Source organism: Protopterus annectens, chromosome 9.part0 (assembly GCF_019279795.1).
Source record: "Protopterus annectens isolate FY-2018-M chromosome 9.part0, PAN1.0, whole genome shotgun sequence".
NCBI lineage: Eukaryota > Metazoa > Chordata > Ceratodontiformes > Protopteridae > Protopterus > Protopterus annectens.
The window spans coordinates 1,936,968,714-1,936,989,948 of NC_056743.1; positions in this window are offsets into that span (position 1 = coordinate 1,936,968,714).

The window sequence follows — 21,235 nt, forward strand, 5'->3', positions numbered from 1 at the left end:
CTAAATCTCGAGATACTGGAAGACCGACTTTCAGTATCTCAAGATCTAAATACCGAACACCCACTATACCGAAATATTCTGTAATATAATGGGTCTACCTGACATTGCCGACACTCCAGAATGCCGACAACCATACGGCCGACACCATATGATCGACATTCGGAATGCCAGCAATGTGGAACTGGCATCTCACTACAGTGCAGAATAGAAAGATTTCCATTCCTGCACTGTAGTGTGATCTCGGAGTTGGTATATTAAAGTTACGAGGGCTGTGGGGGGCAGAGCCCCCCATGGGGGAGGGTGCAGGGGGACATAGCCACCCTGCTAGCAGTTGAAAGGAAATTTTATTTTCCTTTTACATGGTCTACTTACAATGTCGAGATTTCGGATGTCGGTCATATGGTGTCGGCCACATTGCTGTTGGCATTCTGAAATTTTGGCATTGTGAAGTATATCTAATATCCACCACAACATCACAAACACCACCTCCCCTAAACCTTTACTAAAACACCAAACACCCAACCTACAAAACCTATGCATAAGCAGGGGGGTAACCCCTTCCCCCTGCATCCCCCACACCCCCGCTACTTATATATACCAACTCCGAGGTTGCACCACAAAAGACGCAAAAAACCTACCGTTAAGCACCCTACACTTACTTCACACACCATCACACACACATGTGAAAAACACACACAGTGCACATTCAAAAAACACACCACCTTCAGCAGTAACACACACACATTCACCCATCTAAACCAATCAGCTCCCAAAACATCCCACAACACTACAAAACTAAAAACCCTACCCAAAACTGTTAAACACTAACAATTTAACCTGAATCTCCATACACAGCCACACATAGTCCCCATATCTCAATCCCAAACCATAAAGCACCGCAAACACAAACCACAAGACACCACCTCAACAATACATTTGGTAATGTAACACTCGGTAAAGTGCAGTTTTGGTTAACTGCACTTTCGATATTATAGTCTTGAGATACTGAAAGTCGATCTTTCAGTATTTCGAGATTTAGAATGGATCCCATATATACAGTGTGTATATATATATATATATATATATATATATATATATATGTATGTATATAGGTATATCTATATACTACAAACTTTTGATAGGGCAACTTAGGAATTTATGTGCAGGGTAATATCTGAATTTGCATTTCCTAATGAAATATCTGAATTAATACAGAAAATATATACATGGCTAAATGTAAGAGCAAAAGTAAGTGTGTGTGTGTGTATGTTTTGGGGGTGTTTTTTAAACTGAGTTTGTGTAGAAGAACAAAGAAAGGATGTTTTCTTTCCCCTTTCTTGTTTGCAATATATATAGTGCCATTATTAATGAAAATAAGAAATGCAAATATTCAAAGGCATGAGTGGAAAGAGAGATAGGATAGATTATCATTGCTTGCAGACAACAAAATAATATATCTGACAAACCTATGAAATACATTTTTGTAAGCAAAGTTATAACAGTAACTGTTTAAATAGATCCCTGTTGCAGCAGCCTTAACCATGTGGGATGCGTCCTGCCAAGGATAAGACATCTAGCTAGCTCCTAAAGCTGTAGGGCACTTTCTATGCAACCAAACTTCTGTAAGCACTTGACAATGACCTGGTATAAAAGCAGATGTGTATATGCCAAAAATCAGAGCTTTTGTGCCTCAAAAACAAGGGAGGTTAGAGCCCTGATAAGAAAATACATTCTAAAAGAAGAGGGGAAGATAGGGACCACCACTCATGTATGAAACAAAAATGGGAGAGGAGGGAAGGTGTTTGTATTGCAACAGTGATTTACTTGAACATCGGTAATCATGGTGAGTTGACCCACTACAACTGCACTGTGTTCATTACTAGATCACTGCTGCAGAAACCTACACTATATGGGATGTATATAAAATCTTGTGAAGAAAGGAAGGGAGATGAAGGATCAGTGTTCTAGGAGCCCTTGGAGAATGGTTGTAGCAAACCCTGCTAAAGCCTAAGAAAAACCGTCAGTTTTGTAGTGCTTGTCAAAGGCATGAAAATAAGACAAAAGTGCTACTTCTGGAATACGTGGAGTCCATCCCTTTGCAGAAGTAGCAGTAGCCCTGGTAGAATGGGTACAAGTGTGCTACTTCTGGAATACGTTGAGGCCATCCCTTTGCAGAAGTAGCAGTAGCCCTGGTAGAATGGGTACAAGTGTGCTACTTCTGGAATATGTCGACTCCATCCCTTTGCAGAAGTAGCAGTAGCCCTGGTAGAATGGGTACAAGTGTGCTACTTCTGGAATACGTTGAGGCCAGAAGTAGCAGTAGCCCTGGTAGAATGGGTACAAGTGTGCTACTTCTGGAATACGTTGAGGCCAGAAGTAGTAGCAGTAGCCCTGGTAGAATGGGTACAAGTGTGCTACTTCTGGAATATGTCGACTCCATCCCTTTGCAGAAGTAGCAGTAGCCCTGGTAGAATGGGTACAAGTGTGCTACTTCTGGAATACGTTGAGGCCAGAAGTAGCAGTAGCCCTGGTAGAATGGGTACAAGTGTGCTACTTCTGGAATACGTTGAGGCCAGAAGTAGCAGTAGAAGTAGCAGTAGCCCTGGTAGAATGGGTACAAGTGTGCTACTTCTGGAATACGTTGAGGCCAGAAGTAGCAGTAGAAGTAGCAGTAGCCCTGGTAGAATGGGTACAAGTGTGCTACTTCTGGAATATGTCGACTCCATCCCTTTGCAGAAGTAGCAGTAGCCCTGGTAGAATGGGTACAAGTGTGCTACTTCTGGAATATGTCGACTCCATCCCTTTGCAGAAGTAGCAGTAGCCCTGGTAGAATGGGTACAAATGTGCTACTTCTGGAATATGAGTCCATCCCTTTGCAGAAGTAGCAGTAGCCCTGGTAGAATGGGTACAAATGTGTTACTTCTGGAATATGAGTCCATCCCTTTGCAGAAATAGCAGTAGCCCTGGTAGAATGGGTTCTGTCTTAGCCTGAAATTGCCATGATATGAATAACAAAACTTAATGGCATGGAAAAACCATTTCAGAAGTCTGCTTTGATACTGACTGTCCCTTTTTTTTAGTATCCCAGCTATCTGTGGGCATCCAAAATGTACAGAATTTTCTCTCCCTTATTTTTTGTTTTGAAAACATTGCGTGATGAACAGATTATTTCAAAATGAACTTTGAACATATTTTGGCATGCAAGAAGGGCTGGAGCTTAAAGATACCCTATCTTTATGAAACATTGCATATGGTTAAGTCACCATAAGAGCTTACCACTCAGATACAGTTTTTGCAGAAGTCAGAGCAATGGGTATCACTGTTTTCCAGGATAAGAACTTTTAACTCAGCCTCATAAGACAGTTGAATGGGAAACGCGTATGTTTTCCTGGTATAAGGTTAAGATCCCATGAATGATGAAAATGTAATAACCTCTTTCAGAAACTGTTTTACTTGGGTTACAGATAATGGGAGATCCATAGGCAGGCAGACAGACAGAAATGGCCAAAATATTAATACTAATCGAAGAGTAAGAATAGCCAGGGGATAATGGGTCACCTAGATATCGTATAATCAAAGGTATTTGATCTTTAAAAGGATCTTGGTTCATTCCATGGCGCCAACTAGAAAATATTTTCCACTTAGCCATATATGATTTTCTTAAAACAGGTTTCTTAGCCTCCTTTAATACTTATTACATGTTCTCAAGGAAAAGGAGGCTAAAAGGTATTAAAATTCTGTCATCCAGGCTGTGAGCTGAAGAACTTGAGGGTTGGGACTGGGACAGAAAGCTCTTGTCTTGTGTAAGTCCATCCTATGAGGAAGCTTGAAGTAATTGGCCTTGGTCATTTTCAGAAAAAAAACGAGAGAGACTTTTGACTGGGCCAACAAAGGGGCATTACCATTTCTATTTCTGAAGAGTCCTTTTGGATCTTTAAAAGACTGGTTATCAGAGAAAAGGGTGGAAAAACATATAGGAATACTCCCATGAATGGAGGCAAACAGATCTACTTGAGGGGTTCCACACACATAAATGATTGCCTGGAAGAACCTGAGATGTAACTTCCGCTCATGGTGTTCTGTCCTGGTCCTGCTCAACCTGTCTGCCACAAAAATTGGCTCTAAAAGAGGGTAAGCAGCTTGTACAGACAGATTGAGTTGTAAGGTCAGTTCCCAGGATAGCAAAGGGAAAATTTACAAGGGGGGGATAAGACCCTGGAAGGGACTTTGCAGAAGCTGCAGATGTGAATAACGTTTTAATTTATTTTGCCGATATAAACCTATATATATATATATATATATATATATATATATATATATATATATATACATACACACACACACATATATATATATATATATATATATATTAGATTTCTTAAGTGGTAAAATAATAGATTTGTGTTCACCAATTATGTACCTCATATGAATGTGGTGTTCTCTGTGATGACTAACAGAGCTCCTGGATTCCAAAAATGTTTTAATGGTTTATCTGCTTCTTTTTGTCCTGATGTATCACAGTCCTTGCAGTTTCACCCACTATAGAAACATCTCCCTGTGCAAAAGCTGATGTATCTGCAACTTTTAAGAACAATAATTTTACAACCATCAAAATTAAAACAAAAACATCTGCAGTTTAAATAATTATAGCAAATTAGACATAATATAAAAACATTGGTTAAGAATCAATACAAGGTATATGACAATCACTTAATATTTAGAGAAAATTGTACACAGTTTATAGAGAAATTAAAGGTAAGTTAGTCTAATACAAATAGGAATTGCAATATGAAGTGAGGGAAAAAGGCTTACGATACATTGAGAGAGTGAGTCAGGGAAAAAAATTAGATAGCAAAGAAGTGAATAAGGGAGAGTACCGAGGTATATGGAATGAAAAGGTATTTGCTCACATTTAGCCATATAGTTTACCCTGGTTTTGAGCAAGAACTAAGCCAGATTTTAAGCTATTAAGTCTTTCAGGGTAGTTTTGAAAGATGGGAGGGAGGGAATAGACCTGATGAATACAGGTAAGGAGTTCCAGACCTTAGCAACCTTGTACAAGTACAGACAATACCCAACAGATTTGCTAGGTTTGTAGATAGGAGTTTTTGGTTAATGGATCGCAATGACCAACTGGGAACATAGTTGTGCAGAATTTGTTTTAGTGCTGAACAAGCAGACGGATACTGGATACTTTTATAGGTGGTAAGGTGGTGTGTATATGTTAACTGATGCGGCAGTTCTAATCAATTTATGCTTTTCAATGCTATACAGGGGTGGGTTCTGAAAGGGGTTTCTGCTAATTTAGCAACTTTGTTATAGCATTGCTCCTGGTTTAATTTTTGTGATGCCTGGAGGTTAGTAAAGGATGTCAGCACCATAAAGAAGTGTAGAGAGGAGAGAAACGGTGATAAGTTTAGTTTCAATTTGCATCGGTCAGAAAGTTTTTGGATCTATAAAGCATTCCTAGTTTTTGGTGAGTTTTTCCTAAGCAGTTTTGTATATGCAGGTGAAATGTAAGATTATCATCCACCATCACCCCTAATAGTTTAATATGAGAAGTGACTTCAATGGTTGTATTATCAAGAGACAAGACTAAATTTTGTTTTTTCTATGAAAGAGGGATTTTGGGAAAAAAGCAGTAGTTTGGTCTTTTTTGGGTTGAGCATGAGTTGTGAGTTAAGAAGCCATGTTTCAGTGGCTGTTAAAGCTTTTTGAGTAATTTTTGGAGGCGTACCATGATGGCTGGAATCGTGTGTATTGTATTAGGGTGGCTTGTTGTGTGGAAGTATACAGGGTGTTGGTGAAAATTTTAAAGAGGAGGGGACAAAGGATAGAGCCTTGTACACTGGTGGTGACTAGAAGGTAAGGAGAGTGCCTGGAGTGCCATTTTACTGCATGATAGTTATTTGACAGGTAGCTTTTGAACCACAGAAAGGTGGGCTGAGAGAGATCTAGTGAGGGCATTTGAAGTAGAAGTTTGCTGTGACAAACTGTGTCGAAAGTTTTAGACAAGTCTAAAAATAAGAAGGAGACTAGTCTGCCATTATCTCTAGCTTTATTGACAGTATCTATATAGGTTAGAAGGGCAGTGCCAGTACTGTGGGAAGGTTGGAAGCCTTGCTGTGTAGGGGATAGGAGTTTTTCCTGCAGGAGATAGTCTAGCAATTGTTTTCGAACACATTTTTCAAGTATTTTGGCGTGGGGAGATGAGATTGCTATAGGTCTAAAGTTACTAATGACTGTTGAATTTCCTCCTCTGTGCAGAGCGATAATGTGAGAGATTTTCCAGAGAGAGGGAATGTGGAATTCCTGTACTGACCTATTTATAAGGATTGAGACAGAATAAACAATACTACTGGCTGCTATTTTTAGGTATTCAGTTGGAAGGTCATCAGCTGATGAAGAGCATGGTTTAAGTTTAAGAGTAGTTTTATATAGGATATGAGCACAGGGTTTGAAGGTGAGACTGAATTTGGTGATATGTGGCTTTGGGCAGGGTTGAGATTAGACAATGGGGAATCCTTGGTTAGCGATGCTATACTATCTATAAAATAAGAGTTGAACTGTACTGCAGTCTCGAGTGGTGAGTTACTGGGAGAGGGGGGTTTGGGTTGAATTTTTGGGCAGGATGTAAGATTTCTTTAATGGATGTCCACAATTTTTTAGGGCTGTGTTTAGTATTATTTTGAACGTTATTACATTATAGCTTTTTTTGTCATTTATTTGCTTTTTAGTACGAATGCAAAGCATTCAGAAGTTTTCAAGTTATTGAGGAGTTTTATATTTTCGCTGTTCTTTCTATGCTTTTTCTCTGTCCTGCATTAGCGTTCTACTCTTTTTGTTTAGCCAAATTACATTATTTGTTTTCAATCTCTTCCTTCTAGGAGGTGTAAGGCTATTTAGGATATTTAGAAAAGTTGTACTGAATTGTAAAAATCCACTTGCCTTGAGTGAGAAATCCTGTAAGATGGAATGAGTGATGTTTTTTTCTAGGTTTTCTTGAAAACCCAATTTGAGAAGAAGGTTGTTGATGTAAATATTTTCTTTTTTTAGTTTTTATTGGATTTTCAGTTTGTAAAATGATCACAATAATATTTACAGTCAGAGATTTGTGAACATAATAAATGAAAAAAATTTCTGACTGCCTAGAAAATAGTCTGCAAAAATAATGCAATCATCTAAACAAGAAAAACCGTGTGCACGCTGTAACCTGCAATTAGCTGTACAGAATTACATGTCATTAAAGAAATCGGAGGAACTCAGGTAGGATTGGGAAAAAGTTTAAGGGGACACATTTCAAAGGATCATTGGCAAAGTGAGCAGAGCTTTGAAACATGTAACAAAACTGACAGGTTGGGATATATGCCTGAAAATGCTTAAGGAGATATTTTTATACATTAAGTAAATTGTAGTGGCTGGGGCAGCCACGGTGATGCAGTGGTTAGCATTATGGCCTCACAGCAAGAGGTTCTCTGGTTCGATCCTCGGCTGGGATGCCTTTTGTGCGGAGTCTGCATGTCTTCCCTGTGGTCGTGTGGGTTTCCTCCGGGTGCTCCGGTTTCCTCCCACATCCCAAAGACATGCTGCAGGTGGATTGGACATTCTAAATTGGCCCTAGGTGTGAGTGCGTGCGTGTATGTGTGTGTGTGTGCCTTCTGTGGAAGGTTGGGCACCGGGCTGGCAACTCGACACTGTAAAACTCCACTTCCAATCATGAGCGGACAGGTGATCCGCTGTGGCGACCCCTAACCAGGAAAAAAAACGAAAGAAGAAGAAGAAGTAAATTGTAGTGGCTCTTTCCTTATGTTCAAAGTAACTGCTGGAGGTGTGCAGAAAGTGAGGGGGGGGGGACTGGGAGCAGTTGTTAGGAGTGTGCAGAGTTGACAAACTTTAAAGACACAGTGCAAAATGCCTTGGGTCAGATGCTGGGCAAACAAGTGAAAGTTGCTAAACAGATAATGCTGCTAAGTTGGAGTACAGGAGTTAGAATTTCACAATTTAAGAAGGCCTTATTAACTTTATTTTTATTGGCAGTCAAAAAAGCAGTAATCAGAAAGGAAAATTTGAGGATTAGACCAAACTTGGAAGAGTTCAAGATATTATAAAAGAGTTTGAGGGGGCTTGTTAGACAAAACAAGATACATATTCTTAAACAGAATATGTGGGGCCAGTACCTTTACAATTGAGACTAGAGTGATGGAAAAGAAAGGAATATTGGAAGGATTTGAAAAAAAATAGTTTAAAACTAAGAAAATAATGAAGATGCAGAAAGTTAATTAAAAGCAGAAATGTTCATCACCCCTGAGTAGAACAAAAAGCTGTGGTAGTGTTCACCCTGCTCAAGTCTGAGGAAAAACTTGTGAGCCTTGCATATGAAAAAAGTTCAGGATATGGAATATGTCCAAATGTAAATGTATATATTCCTTCATTTATGCACAAATATGTTTATATAAAATAGTCCATATCCTTGCAAGAAAAAGAATTTTAAACAGAATACTAGAGACTGACAGTACTCTGCCCAGCAACACATGGAGAAGAGTTCATATAAACTGAAGATTATGCCAAAAGATTGATAAAAAGAGGGTACAACTAGGACCTACCCACCTGCAGAAAAGATATATCCTCTGTGCCAGGCTATGGGCCCTGATAAAACTTAAATAGGTACACCTGCCTGTGGGACAGCAAGGAAGAGTCACAAGTTACATGTAAAGCAGTATGCCTTGTAAAATACGAGTGCATGACAGGCTTACTTTTAGGCCCTAAAATGTGCACATGAAAGGAAAGCAGGAATGGTTGGTATACAGCTAACTGATATAAGGTTCATAACAAGCAGACAATCAAACCGTCAGGTTCATTAATTGCTAGGTTAGAAAACTCAAAAACAGCAGCCCTTTGAAAAAATAATAAGACCAGGCTGGTGTGAGGGCACAAACAGAAATGTTCTATCAGCTCAGAATAAGGTAAAAGTGTCCCATAAGATTTAGGTTAGGAAAAACATGGACAGGCCAGTAATACCATCTGCACATTTCCCTAGCTTGCTCAAGAAATAAACTAAGACAGGACCACAACTGATACTGAAGCCAGAAACATCCTTGTCAGAGGGTCAAACAGTAAACTACTTCTAGCCAACTCAGAACCACAACAAGATGACCAAAGTAACTTCTCAGCAGATAAACATCAAGCTCTACAGATTCACCACAAGTACAAACTTCTTTAGGAAGAAAATCATTAAAAAATGTTGGTTCTTTAGGAAGAAAATCATTAAAAAATGTTGGTCTGGTTCTTAAGTTCTACCAGTAGAGACAGAGAACTAGACAAAGATAGGAGTGCATATGGCACCACATTGCCACACTCAGAGCAGAATACAAGTTATGCTCAGATGAACACCAATGTCTACAAATTTAACATGACTAAGAAAATGTCTATATATTATTTATTGATAGTCAAGTATAAAAAAACAAACTTTTGTCTGCTCAAAAAATTGCCAAAGCAAAACTGCAGGCATTGCTGATGTCTTCAGGAAACACGCATAGCAAGTCCCATATGTTAGAAGCATTTTAAACACAAGTTAGCTCAGTATTTGAAAATGTACCATAAGAGTTATTGTTTTTAGGGAAAAGATAGGCTAAATCCTGAAGATAAGCCTGCTCATCTCTTAGTAGTTTATGATATTTCCCAGATTTAATACTGCCAATAGACTGGTCAATGCAGTTAAATATTTGGAAATAATTATTACTCTTCATTTCAAACAAAAGATCGTTCTTGAAGGAAGAGTCAATAATTTGAATTTCTTCACATAATCTGTCCATCATCTTCTCATTGTGCCTTATAGTAATCTTCAAAACTTTACAACCACAGTCATCAAAAATACTGGTCAGATCATCAACAACTTCCCTTGTCTCAAAGATGCCGTTCGGAAATGTCCATACTCTGAGACCTTTTGGGACCCTGTTACGTTCAATGCATTCTTTCAGGTAGCAGTTGTCCAGAAAGGTCTCAGAGTATGGAAGTTGGAAGTTCACTTTGTGGGTTATTATTATGGACAATAACACTTCACCTTTAACCCTACTCATCAACTGGGGTGGATATCCCCTATCAAGAAACATACTAGTCAGTTTACCTAGTTCTTTTGCAAACAGTGTGTTAGTCAGGATGTCAAAAGTACAGTTTTGTACCTACCATACATGTAGATGTCCGATAGATATGCAACTGCAGTCATAACATATGGGTTGTCCTGCCTCAGGCAGCCCTCGGTCAGCCGAATTCCAAAGTCTGGGTCCGACGTCGGCTGGTGTCGCCTCCTCTCCGACGTCACAACGGCTGGAGTATAAAGGCATCGGCCGACGCCATCTTCTTCAGTGTTTCTTGCCCCAGATGCCAGGTGCCCTCCTAGGAAGGCTAAATTTGGTGAATGGATAAAAAAAAATTCCAGACATGCACAACAGTAATAAACAGATACACCATAGGAGATACCCCCAGCTAATAGGAATAGGGGTAGGGACCCACAAAGAAAGTTGCAGAGGGGTTGGAGGGTGGGAAAATCCGACTGCAGTTGCATATCTATCGGACATCTACATTTATGGTAGGTACAAAACTGTACTATGTCCTTCAAGAATGCAACTGCAGTCATAACATATGGGTTGAATACCATAGCCAAGCTGGGGGTGGATGGAACTAAGAGAGGGATGGTGTAGCTAAAATGCCCTGCAGGACTGCCGAAGCAAACCCTGCTCGGGATCTGGAGTATAAGGGCAGGTTGTAGTGCTTGGTAAATGTATGCATGGAGCTCCATGTAGCAGCCTCTAAAATGTCCTTTGTTGCCACTCCTCTTAGGAAAGCTGTGGATGTGGCTATAGCTCTGGTGGAATGTGGCCTAATATTGGCTGGCACACCTTTTCCATGGAAAGAATAGCAGAATCTGATGCAGTGTCCAATCCATTTTGAAATTGTTTGTTTGGAGATTGCTTTTCCTTGTACTCCAGCAGCATAGGCTACAAACAGTTGGTCAGACTTTCTGGTGGCCTTAGTTCTGTCTAAGTAGTAGCGTAGTTGCCTGTCTATGTCCAAAGTATGCAGCAGTTTCCCCCCCCCTATTTTGAGGATTGGGGAAGAAAGTAGGCAGGTGAATAGCTTGATTTAGAGACACCCTGGAAATAACTTTAGGCATGAATGTAGAATTGGTTCTTAGAGAAACTCTGTCCTGATGAAAAATGAGGAAGGGAGGCACTGCCATGAGTGCCTGTATCTCCGAGACTCTTCTTGCAGATGTGACTGCCAATAGAAAGACCGTTTTCCATGATAGAAATTAAATTTCTGAAGTTGCTGCTGGCTCAAAAGGAGGAAGAGTTCATTTTTCCAAAACGAAATTGAGGTCCCATGCAGGTACTGGCTGTTTTCTGGGAGGTTTGATATTCTTTATCCCTCTTAGGAACTGTCTTAGCAAAGGATGTGAAAACACTGGTGGGTCACAATTGTATTTTGCTGAGATTGCTGAGGCGTGAATCTTTATAGAAGAGTATGAGAGTCCAGTATGAAACATTTCTGCCAAGTATTCTAATATCTGAGGAATACTCAGTAATGTTGTATCCTGACCCCTGTTGGCATTCCAGATGCTGAATCTCTTCCACTTGGCTGAATAGGTTTTTCTGGTGGAAGGTCTGCGTGCTTCCAGTAAGATCTCTTGAACTGTTTTGGAAAGAGAGATAGCTGAAGGAGTCATGGTAACCTCCAGGCTGTCAGATGCAATGTTTTCAGGTTTTGATGGACAGTCCTGTAATTGTGTTGTGTTAGAAGCAGGGGCCATAGGGTCAGAGGCCACGGTCTGGTCCGAGTTATGCTCAACAGCAATGGGTACCAGTGTTGCCTTGGCCAGTCTGGAGCTATCAAAATGCCTGTTGGTTGTTCTGCTTTGATCTTCAGTATCACCTTGGTCAGCAGAGGTAGAGGAGGAAATGCATAAATTTTTAGGGAATTCCAGCTGAAGGAGAAAGCATCCGTTTTCCAGGCTAGAGGATGGTGGGTCCTTGTGCAGAACTTTTCCAGGTGATGATTTAAGTGGGAAGCAAAGAGATCTATGTCCGGTCTTCCCCATGTCTTTGTTAGTTGTGAGAAAATGTGAGGATGCAGCATCCATTCGTGTGGATCCAAGAAATTTCTGCTCAGGTTGTCCGCCAGTACATTGTCCTTGCCTGGCACAAACTGGGATTGCAAATGTATCTTCAGACTCAGGGATTTTTCCCAGAGAAGCATTGTTAGTCTGCAGAGGGGATAAGAATGAGTGCCTCCCTGCTTGTTTATATACCACATGACAGTGGTGTTGTCTGTCCTTATTAGCAAATGTCCTTGTTGTAGTGATTTTTCGAACGTCTCGATTGCATGTATCACTGCCAACATCTCTTTTTGGTTTATGTGCAAATGTCTTTCCTTTGGTGTCCATAGACCTTGAATGCATCTGCCCTCCATGTGCGCCCCCCATCCATGATCTGAGGCGTCTGTTGTAATCATTTGACCTGCTTGAGGTCTGTTGAAAGACATGCCTTTGTTTAACTGACTTGCTTGAGCCCACCACAAAAATTCCTTTTGCAGACATGGAATAAGTGGGATTACGTCCTCTAGTCTTTGGCTGTGTTGGGACCATAAGCTTTTTAAGTACCATTGCAGCTTTCTCATATGAAGTCTTGCCAAAGGTATCAGAAGAATGCAAGATGCCATGAACCCCAGGGCCTGCAGGATTTTCCTTGCAGTCAGCTGGGAGAGTTTTGCTAGGCCTTTGAAGTACTCTGGTAACTGCCATTGTTTTTCCTCTGTGAGGTAGGCCATTTGAGTTTCTGTGCCCAGTTTGGCTCCTAGGAAAATAATCTGTTGGGATGGCAGTAGTCTTGACTTCTGAATGTTGACTGTGTATCCCAAGGCCTGCAGTAGTTGAATGACATAGTCCAAGTTTGCTTTTAAGGTTTGTTTGTTGTCTGCTTGTATGAGGCAGTCGTCCAGGTAGGGGTATATTTGAATCCCCGGAAGTCTGCAGTGTGCCACTACTGATTCCAGGCATTTCGTGAACACTCTGGGCGCAGGAGATAAGCCAAATGGCAATGCTGAGAATTGATAATGCTCTGTCCCTGCAAGAAATCTGAGGTATCTTCTGCAGCTTTGTCTGATTGGGACATGCAGGTATGCCTCCTTGAGGTCCATAGTGACCAGCCAAGACCCCTTGCCCAGCATGGGAAGGAGTTGCTGCAGCGTCAGCATTTTGAACTTTGGCACAATGAGAAAAGTATTTAGAGTTGACAAGTCCAGTATAGGTCTCCATTTGCTTTCTTTTCTTGGAACAAGGAACAGTCTTGAATAAAATCCCTGGCCTTGTTCCTGAGGAGGAACCCTTTCTATTGCTTTTATACTAAACAGCTTTGAAACTTGAGTGAGTGCCTCTGCCCTTTGATGATGTGGCAGGTTTGGCATGCCTTGTCTTATTGGTAAAGTATGGAAGTGGAATCTGTAACCCTTGTCTATTAAATCCAGAATCCAGTTGTCCTTGGTTAAGATATGCCAGTTTTTTGAGAATAAGGATAATTTTCCGCCCAAAGGTGCTTCTCTTTGAGCCTTTGTAGGCGGTATTAAAGTCAAGTAATTGTGATTGTCCTTGTGGTGCAGCTGGGCTGCCTGCGCCACTTCTTTGATTTGGAGGTTGCCATTGGCGGCCCCTGTAGGATCCTCAGTATTGCCCTCTACCTCGGGCATGCCTGCTTTTTCCCCTTTGAAACTTGTCAGAGCCTGGGAAGGACCAATTCTTTGAAGGCCAGTTTCTGCTGAATCTGGGTGGCTGAACCTGAAGGAAATCCTTGACTGTCTGTACTGACTTAGCTTTTTCCTCAATGGATTTCAACACATCTTGTGCATTAGCACCAAAAAGCTTCTGTTTTTCCAGAGGTGCATCAAGTAACTTTACTTTAACATGGTCAGGCAAAGACTGATCTTTTAACCAAGCATGTCTACGTATCACAGCCCCAGTCATAGCTGCCCTACATGAAGCTTCCAATGCATCATAACCACACTGAAGAAAATGGTTGTTAACCTGCTGAGTGTTATGTATATGTTCCTGCAATGCCTTTCTACCAATAGGCTCAGGAGAGGCTAACTTTTTCTGTAAATCATCCAGTAAAAAATCCTGGTACTGAAACATGTGAAAAAGGCAGTTAAGTGACCTCATGGCTAGGGTGGTAGAGGTATAAACTTTTTTACCCCATCTCTCCAGGGACCTAGCTTCCCTGTCCGCTGGCAGTGGATTTTTGGCAGTGGAAGTAGCCACTCCCTTGGGGCCCTGTGAAATAGTTTCTAGATCCACAGAGTGGGCCATAAAGAGATGCTTGTGAGTGTCAGGGACCCTATAATATCTGTCTGGCTTGACAGGAGCAGGGGGGAGAGAATCAGGGTTAGCACTGGAGTCAGAGAAAACATCATCCAAAACATCCATAACTGGAGGAATAGCTAAAGGTCTGTGCTGGGGAAGCTTGAGGAAGGTACGCAGTCTTTTCCTGGAATCAGAGAATTCCTGACCCTGCCATTTAAAATGTTCCCTCATAGAGTGCAGGACTTCACCAAACGAGAAATCCTCTGGAGGGGAAGCAGAGGGAATTGATTCCTCAGCATCAGAGTCCTCGTAGGCCTGAAAGGATTCTTCTTGGGTATCAGAATGCTCAGAATCCCCAGAGGCTTCATCTGAAGAGAGGTTGTCAGCCTGCTCAGTTCTGGGCCTTTTCTCTGCAGGTGGCTGAGAACCTCTGTCTGGATGAGGCTGAGACCCCCTGATAAGAGAAATAAGATCTGCAGCAAGAGACATGATCTGTTTATCAGAAGAAGGGGCCTGAGCAGCAGGTTTAGGATGGGCCTTGGCCTGGCTGGCGGCCTTAGCACATGCAAAGGCCTTGATGGACATGGATACAGGGGGCCTAGCAGCCCCACGTGCAGGAGTAACCTTGTCTACAGACATGGTGTCGGGTAGATCCAGAACTTCGGTTTCCGGAGGAAAATCAACAACCGGCACCGGAGAGATCCCCAAGACCGAAGGTCATGTTAACGCTGTGTCGTCGGCCTGGAGCGGTTGAATTACCGCTTACGAAGGGACCAAAGCACTAGCGGAGGGTTTAGGAGTTGCATCGGTGGTGGACGCGGGCCGAGGATGTCGGTCCCGGTCCTTTCATTTTTTGGCAGATTGAGTTGTCGGTTGATCAGATGGCATGATATACGCGAAAGATTCACCGAAAAAGTCTTCGGCAAATTCTGCCCGGCGCCTGAGAGTGTGCTTATTAAAGCAAGCACAGGCAGCACAGGCCGAGACGTCGTGGTCTGGGCCCAGGCAAGGAAGGCAGTAAGAATGGAAGTCCTTATGAGGTATTTGTTTACCACAAGACAAACAATTATTAACTTTCTCAATTTGTTCTGACATCGGCTGAGGCAAGATAAAATGTTCCCAACGGGTACTTAGCTTTTAGATGACTTCGGTACTGAAAACACAGGAGCTGACCGACCGGCACTTGCGAACTGCTTCTGCTTCGGGCACCGCGCGGCAAGAAAGACTGAAGATGGCGTCGGCCGATGCCTTTATACTCCAGCCGTTGTGAAGTTGGAGAGGAGGCGATGCCGGACCCAGACTTTGGAATTCGGCCGACCGAGGGCTGCCTGAGGCAGGACAACCCATATGTTATGACTGCAGTTGCATTCTTGAAGGACATCAACTCATCTACAATAACTGGAACATCTTTAAGATGGACACAAAACTGCTTGAATGTCTTGGCAGCACACCCTGCTTCACATATAAGAGGGGTTACAACTTAAAAATATTTTTGAATATTCTGGGAAAGCTTCTATTAACAATGCCCGGACCCCAGGAACTTGGATATGTGGAGCTTGTCATTATTGCAGGTATATGTCGGGTGGTGATACCTACTGTTACCTACAAAGGCAGACCTTTGCATTCTTCTTTTTGGGCTGGGGCTGTGACTGTAAGAGTGCTGTATGTACTGCTATCTGTGGTTCATGTTCCAGTTCCTATATAGGGAAGACCAAAGGTGCCTTAAAACAGAGGGCCAATGAACATCTTTATGATATTAGAAAGGAGAACATGAAGAATGTCTACAGAAATATACCACCAGCTGTTTGATTGGAGAAGGGATCAGATTTAAATCTGGGATGAATGATAAGGTTTACATCTCACCTAGAGGTGGTGACTGGGAGACTCAGAAAGCAGGCAGCTAGTACAGCAGCTACATTTAAATGCCACTCAAAAACCATGTTTAAATGATAAAATCTCTATTTCTAGTATTTTGAAAATTAAGGCTGTTCAGCTTTGAATCACTGTGTTTATTCAGTAATTTCTTCAACAAATAACTTCAATAGCTAACATTGTATCAGAAAATATTTATTTACAATTTATTATTCATTATTATTTTTTTTAACTATCTCCAATTCATTCCTGTTTTCACATATTTTTGTTGCAATATTTTTTATGCATTACAAACGATGAAAATATGAAAAATGATAATGTACTTTCTCATAATTCACTCTGACAACTATTTTAAATTTTAAATGCTCAGTTATGTAATTATCTTATTTATGGACATTAATTATGTTTTGGATTATTTTGATTGGCTGTTTTTCTGTTTAAATTTTGACAGTTTTATTCCCCATGCTGTGATGAAGTCCTGATTTATTTATTTATTTGACATTTGTTAACTGGGTTAGTTCAACTGGGCTAGAAACCCATTTTTATTGGAGACCCGAGGAGAAGAGCACCAAATACAGACAAAAGTGCTGTACAAATGTTACATGCACATATAGAAAATTACAATGCATAAGTTCCAGAAATACAGAAGTATAGCACAATAACAGTGACAATAACTTTTTTTAATCACATTGACCGTGTATTCAATTGGATTTTCCAAGAGGGTGAAAAAGATTTCACAGAGGAGAGAAGAATTTATAAATGAGCAAACAGTATGTACATATGTATATGTGGTGGGGCAATAAAGCCTAAGGGTTTATTGTTAGAGTAGGACTGAAGTTGAAGGAAGAAAAGTTAGGAGGTTTTGCAGGGGGAACTCTGTGTGGAAGGAGTGAAAAAAACTTATAGTAGTGCAGTGGATTAGGTATGGTCCTAACAGGCTGATTTACTGGATGAAAGCAGTTTCTTTTTACTGGTTTTAATAAAATTATTTGCACCAGTTTGTTTTTTGACTATTTTACAAGATACAGTTTATCGTTTTTATCCTGGGCATGAGCCCTTGTGGTGTTTTGGTTCCTAGTTTATTCCACTTGGGGCTATTGCAGTTTTATTTTGGTTAAAGATGACACTAGCCAATATTTTCTTATTTGTGATACAAGAATATGTTTCTGGGTGTGGCATGCACTGGCCTGAGTCTCTATGTAAGCAGAGCTCTGGGAGTTGGGCTAGGTGAACAGATTCCCATACGCAATGAAGTGCACTGCAACAGTGATCTACATGGAGAACACAGGAGGAATACAATGTCTGTGACAACTTTTTCTTACTGAAGCTATCTGAAACAATCTGCCTTATCATCCCAGTAACACCAAAACTAAAAAGAAAGGCACACAGTAAAATAATCACCCTTTTAAAGGTGTGAAAACACATTAACAACACGTTAAGTTTAAGTAGCTCAGAACTGCCTACTTGTAATCCAAAATTACTCAGGACAGAAATAATTGGATCATCAGTTTGACATCTGTGAACAAATGCATTTCAAACTTGTACTAGCAAAGACCTGAAGGATATAACTTTCTAGCAAAGGAAACAAGTTTCAGCAATTTTATATGAGGAGTCAGAAAGATATAAAAATCAGCTTTTTAGTCTCTATCAGCTGCCAAATCTACTTGGTCCAGGCAAGTTGAGGGATATAGTTAAGGCCAATTGGCACTGATTCAGCAATTAGCAAAACTGAGAATGAAAGAATTAATGCAAAATTTAGTGATGAAGTCTCCATAACCTGACAGGGGAATGAACATGCACTGCAAGCTTTCCTTCAGTTCTCCTTTGCAGGCAGCTACAGCCTTTTCTCCCCATATCACTGCTGACCTGTCCACACAACCAACTGCCATTGGCCCCCTTGTGGGTCACCCTTGATGTTCCAGTCACCAGTAGTACAACACCTACTGACTTCAAACTTAAACATTCCATGAGCATCAGAAAAGCCGCAACACTGATGTGCCTCTCCAGGTGCACCCCACTGGGTAGAAAGGTCTTCAGTTGTCCTGATTGGGGGGGGGGCTACTATATAGTCCAGCCGAGACAAAAATTTCCATTTTTAGAGGTGGCCATGGGAGAAAACTCCAATGAAAATATTATAAGGACAAGATTATACTTTAATATAACCACTGTAGGAGTCCCACAAGGCTCAATACTGGGTCCACTACTTTTCACAATATTCACCAACGACCTCCACAGGTCCTCCCAACATGCCACTCTAATACAATATGCAGACGACTCAACTCTCATCTGCACAGCGTCATCTCTCACTACTCTGCAAAAATGTACCCAGGAATCCATTACCGCAGTAGAAAGTTTTATCACCCAGATCCAACTTATACTCAATCCAAACAAAACTAAGTTACTCATATTTGCTCCTAATAAAACTAAAACCGCTCAATCCTCTTTTACCATCACATCCAATAATGGTACTAACAGCTCCCCTACTGACAACACCAAACCAGTAGGAGTAACTATTGATAATAAACTACTACTTGACACCCACATATCACTAACAATCAAAAAAGTCCATAAAAAGATGGGTACCCTATACAGACACAAGAAATTCCTATCTGATCAACTACGCATCACACTCGCCCAAACTCACCTACTTTCTACACTCATGTATGCTGCACCTATCCTTACCAACCATAGAAAACAGGATCTTGTACAACTAGAATCCTGCTATAATAAAATTGCAAAATTTGCTAACTGCATACGTGTCTCATTCATCTTCCTACTTTGCTTAACTGTCCCCAATTCAGATGCATTATGATAAAAAAACATAGTTTAGCACTGGTAGTCCTCTTTGATCTACTGTGGGTTATCTCCTTATCTAAGACCTTGTTATACCCTCTCTTTTTAAGGTATTAAGCGCTAAACCCAAAACTTTTATGGACAATTCAACTTTTTTTGTGCTTCCAGCTCCAGTAAAGAAAAAGAATCCAAGGAAGAGTATATCGCAACACAAACGGAAAAGCACATCGGATTGACTGATAGGTCTGATGAGATGGTATATAATATATCAGATATTGAACTTTCTAATAAATAGATTGATGTTTTAAAAATAAGGGCTTGACATTTATACCCAGCACCAACACTGATTATTGTCAATTGGTTGTTGAATTTATGTGTTTTACATGCAATGTTATATTGAAATCAATGTATGGTGATATGGCTAACATGAACAGAATATTGCGACAGCCGAGTGTATTCATTCTGAATATGCATCCTGCTGTGTTAACTTTTATAAGTCTTGTGAGAGGGGAATAGAGAATTATTTACAAAGCAAAGACGGTTATAAATATTGTAATCTTAAACCACAAAGATTAGCAATGAAACAGTTATGTGATGATAAATATATAGTTATAAAACCCACTGACAAAGGCAGTGCTACTGTAGTGATGAGCAAAGATTATTATTGTCAGGAATTGCGATCATTGCTAAGTGATGTTAATGTTTTTTGTTTGATTTCACTAGTGATGGTTCATGGCCATATCGAGAAGGTACACAAGTCTTTAGAGAATATGCTGAGAACGGGGTTACTGGAAGACTCTCTCTACAAATTTTTATACATTAAGCATCCATTGATTCCTGTTTTTAAAGCACTACCCAAAATTCATAAAGATTCGAGGAACCCACCCCTTAGACCCATTATTTCAGGGAGGGGGTGGGTTGCTGAGAACATATCAATATGGCTAGAATGCATGTTAAGAGCTATAGTACAGAGGTATCCCAGGATTTTAAAAGACACTGCAGACTTTTTACAATCATTGAATGCACATATGGAAACTGAATGCAGTGATGCATATGTTTGTCACTTTAGATGTAAAACATTTATTTAATGTCATAAATAATGAATATGGCATAACAGCTATAAGACACACACTGGAAAATGCAGGCTTTGACATTGATACTAACTTGCGTATATGTACTTTGTTGAAATTGATATTAGAGAACAATTTTGTTATGTCAAGGGGAATACTATCAAGAGAAACAGGGTGTAGCGATGAGCACGCACTGTGCTAATTCTTATGCCAATCTGGTATTGGCATATTGGGAGGAGTCGGTGACATTCAATGCACATCAAGAGTGGGCAACTAGGCTAGTCCACTACTGTAGGTTTGTGGATGATGTTCTCTTTCTTTGGAAGGGAACTGTGACAGAATTAGATATGTTTGTAGCATACCTAGAATCCACCACGGATTTTTTTTAGCTTCTCCATGAATTTTTCACATACACAAATAGACTATTTAGATGTGCCCATCAAGAAGGGAGATAGTGACCTGGAAACTTGTGTATACAGGAAGCCTTGTTGGAGGAACAGCATTTTAGAATTTGATAGTATGCACCCGCGACATATTTTTAAGATCATAAGGGGTGAACGCCTGTAGAATTTCCAGACTTTGTACTGAAGAGGAGTTTGACTGAGATTAATGCATTAGAGTATAGCCTTAAAAAGAGAGGGTATAACAAGGTCTTAGATAAGGAGATAACCCACAGTAGATCAAAGAGGACTACCAGTGCTAAACTATGTTTTTTTATCATAATGCATCTGAATTGGGGACAGTTAAGCAAAGTAGGAAGATGAATGAGACACGTATGCATCTCACTCATAGCAGTGATACAGGAGGAATTTGTCAGATTATAAGGAACAACTTGGATATTTTGTTGACAGATGAAAATATCTCTCAGGTAGTAGGAGCACAAAGTACAGTTTTGTACCTACCATAAATGTAGATGTCCGATAGGTATGCAACTGCAGTCCTGACATATGGGTTGTCCTGCCTCAGGCAGCCCTTCGGTCGGCTGGATTCCAAAGTCTGGATCCGGCGTCGGCTGATGTCACCTCTTCCCCGACGTCACAGCGGCTGGGGTATAAAAGCATTAGCCGGCGCCATCTTCAGTGTTTCTTGCCCCAGATGCCAGGTGCCCTCCAAGGAAGGCTAAATTTAGAGAATGGATAAAATTCCAGACATG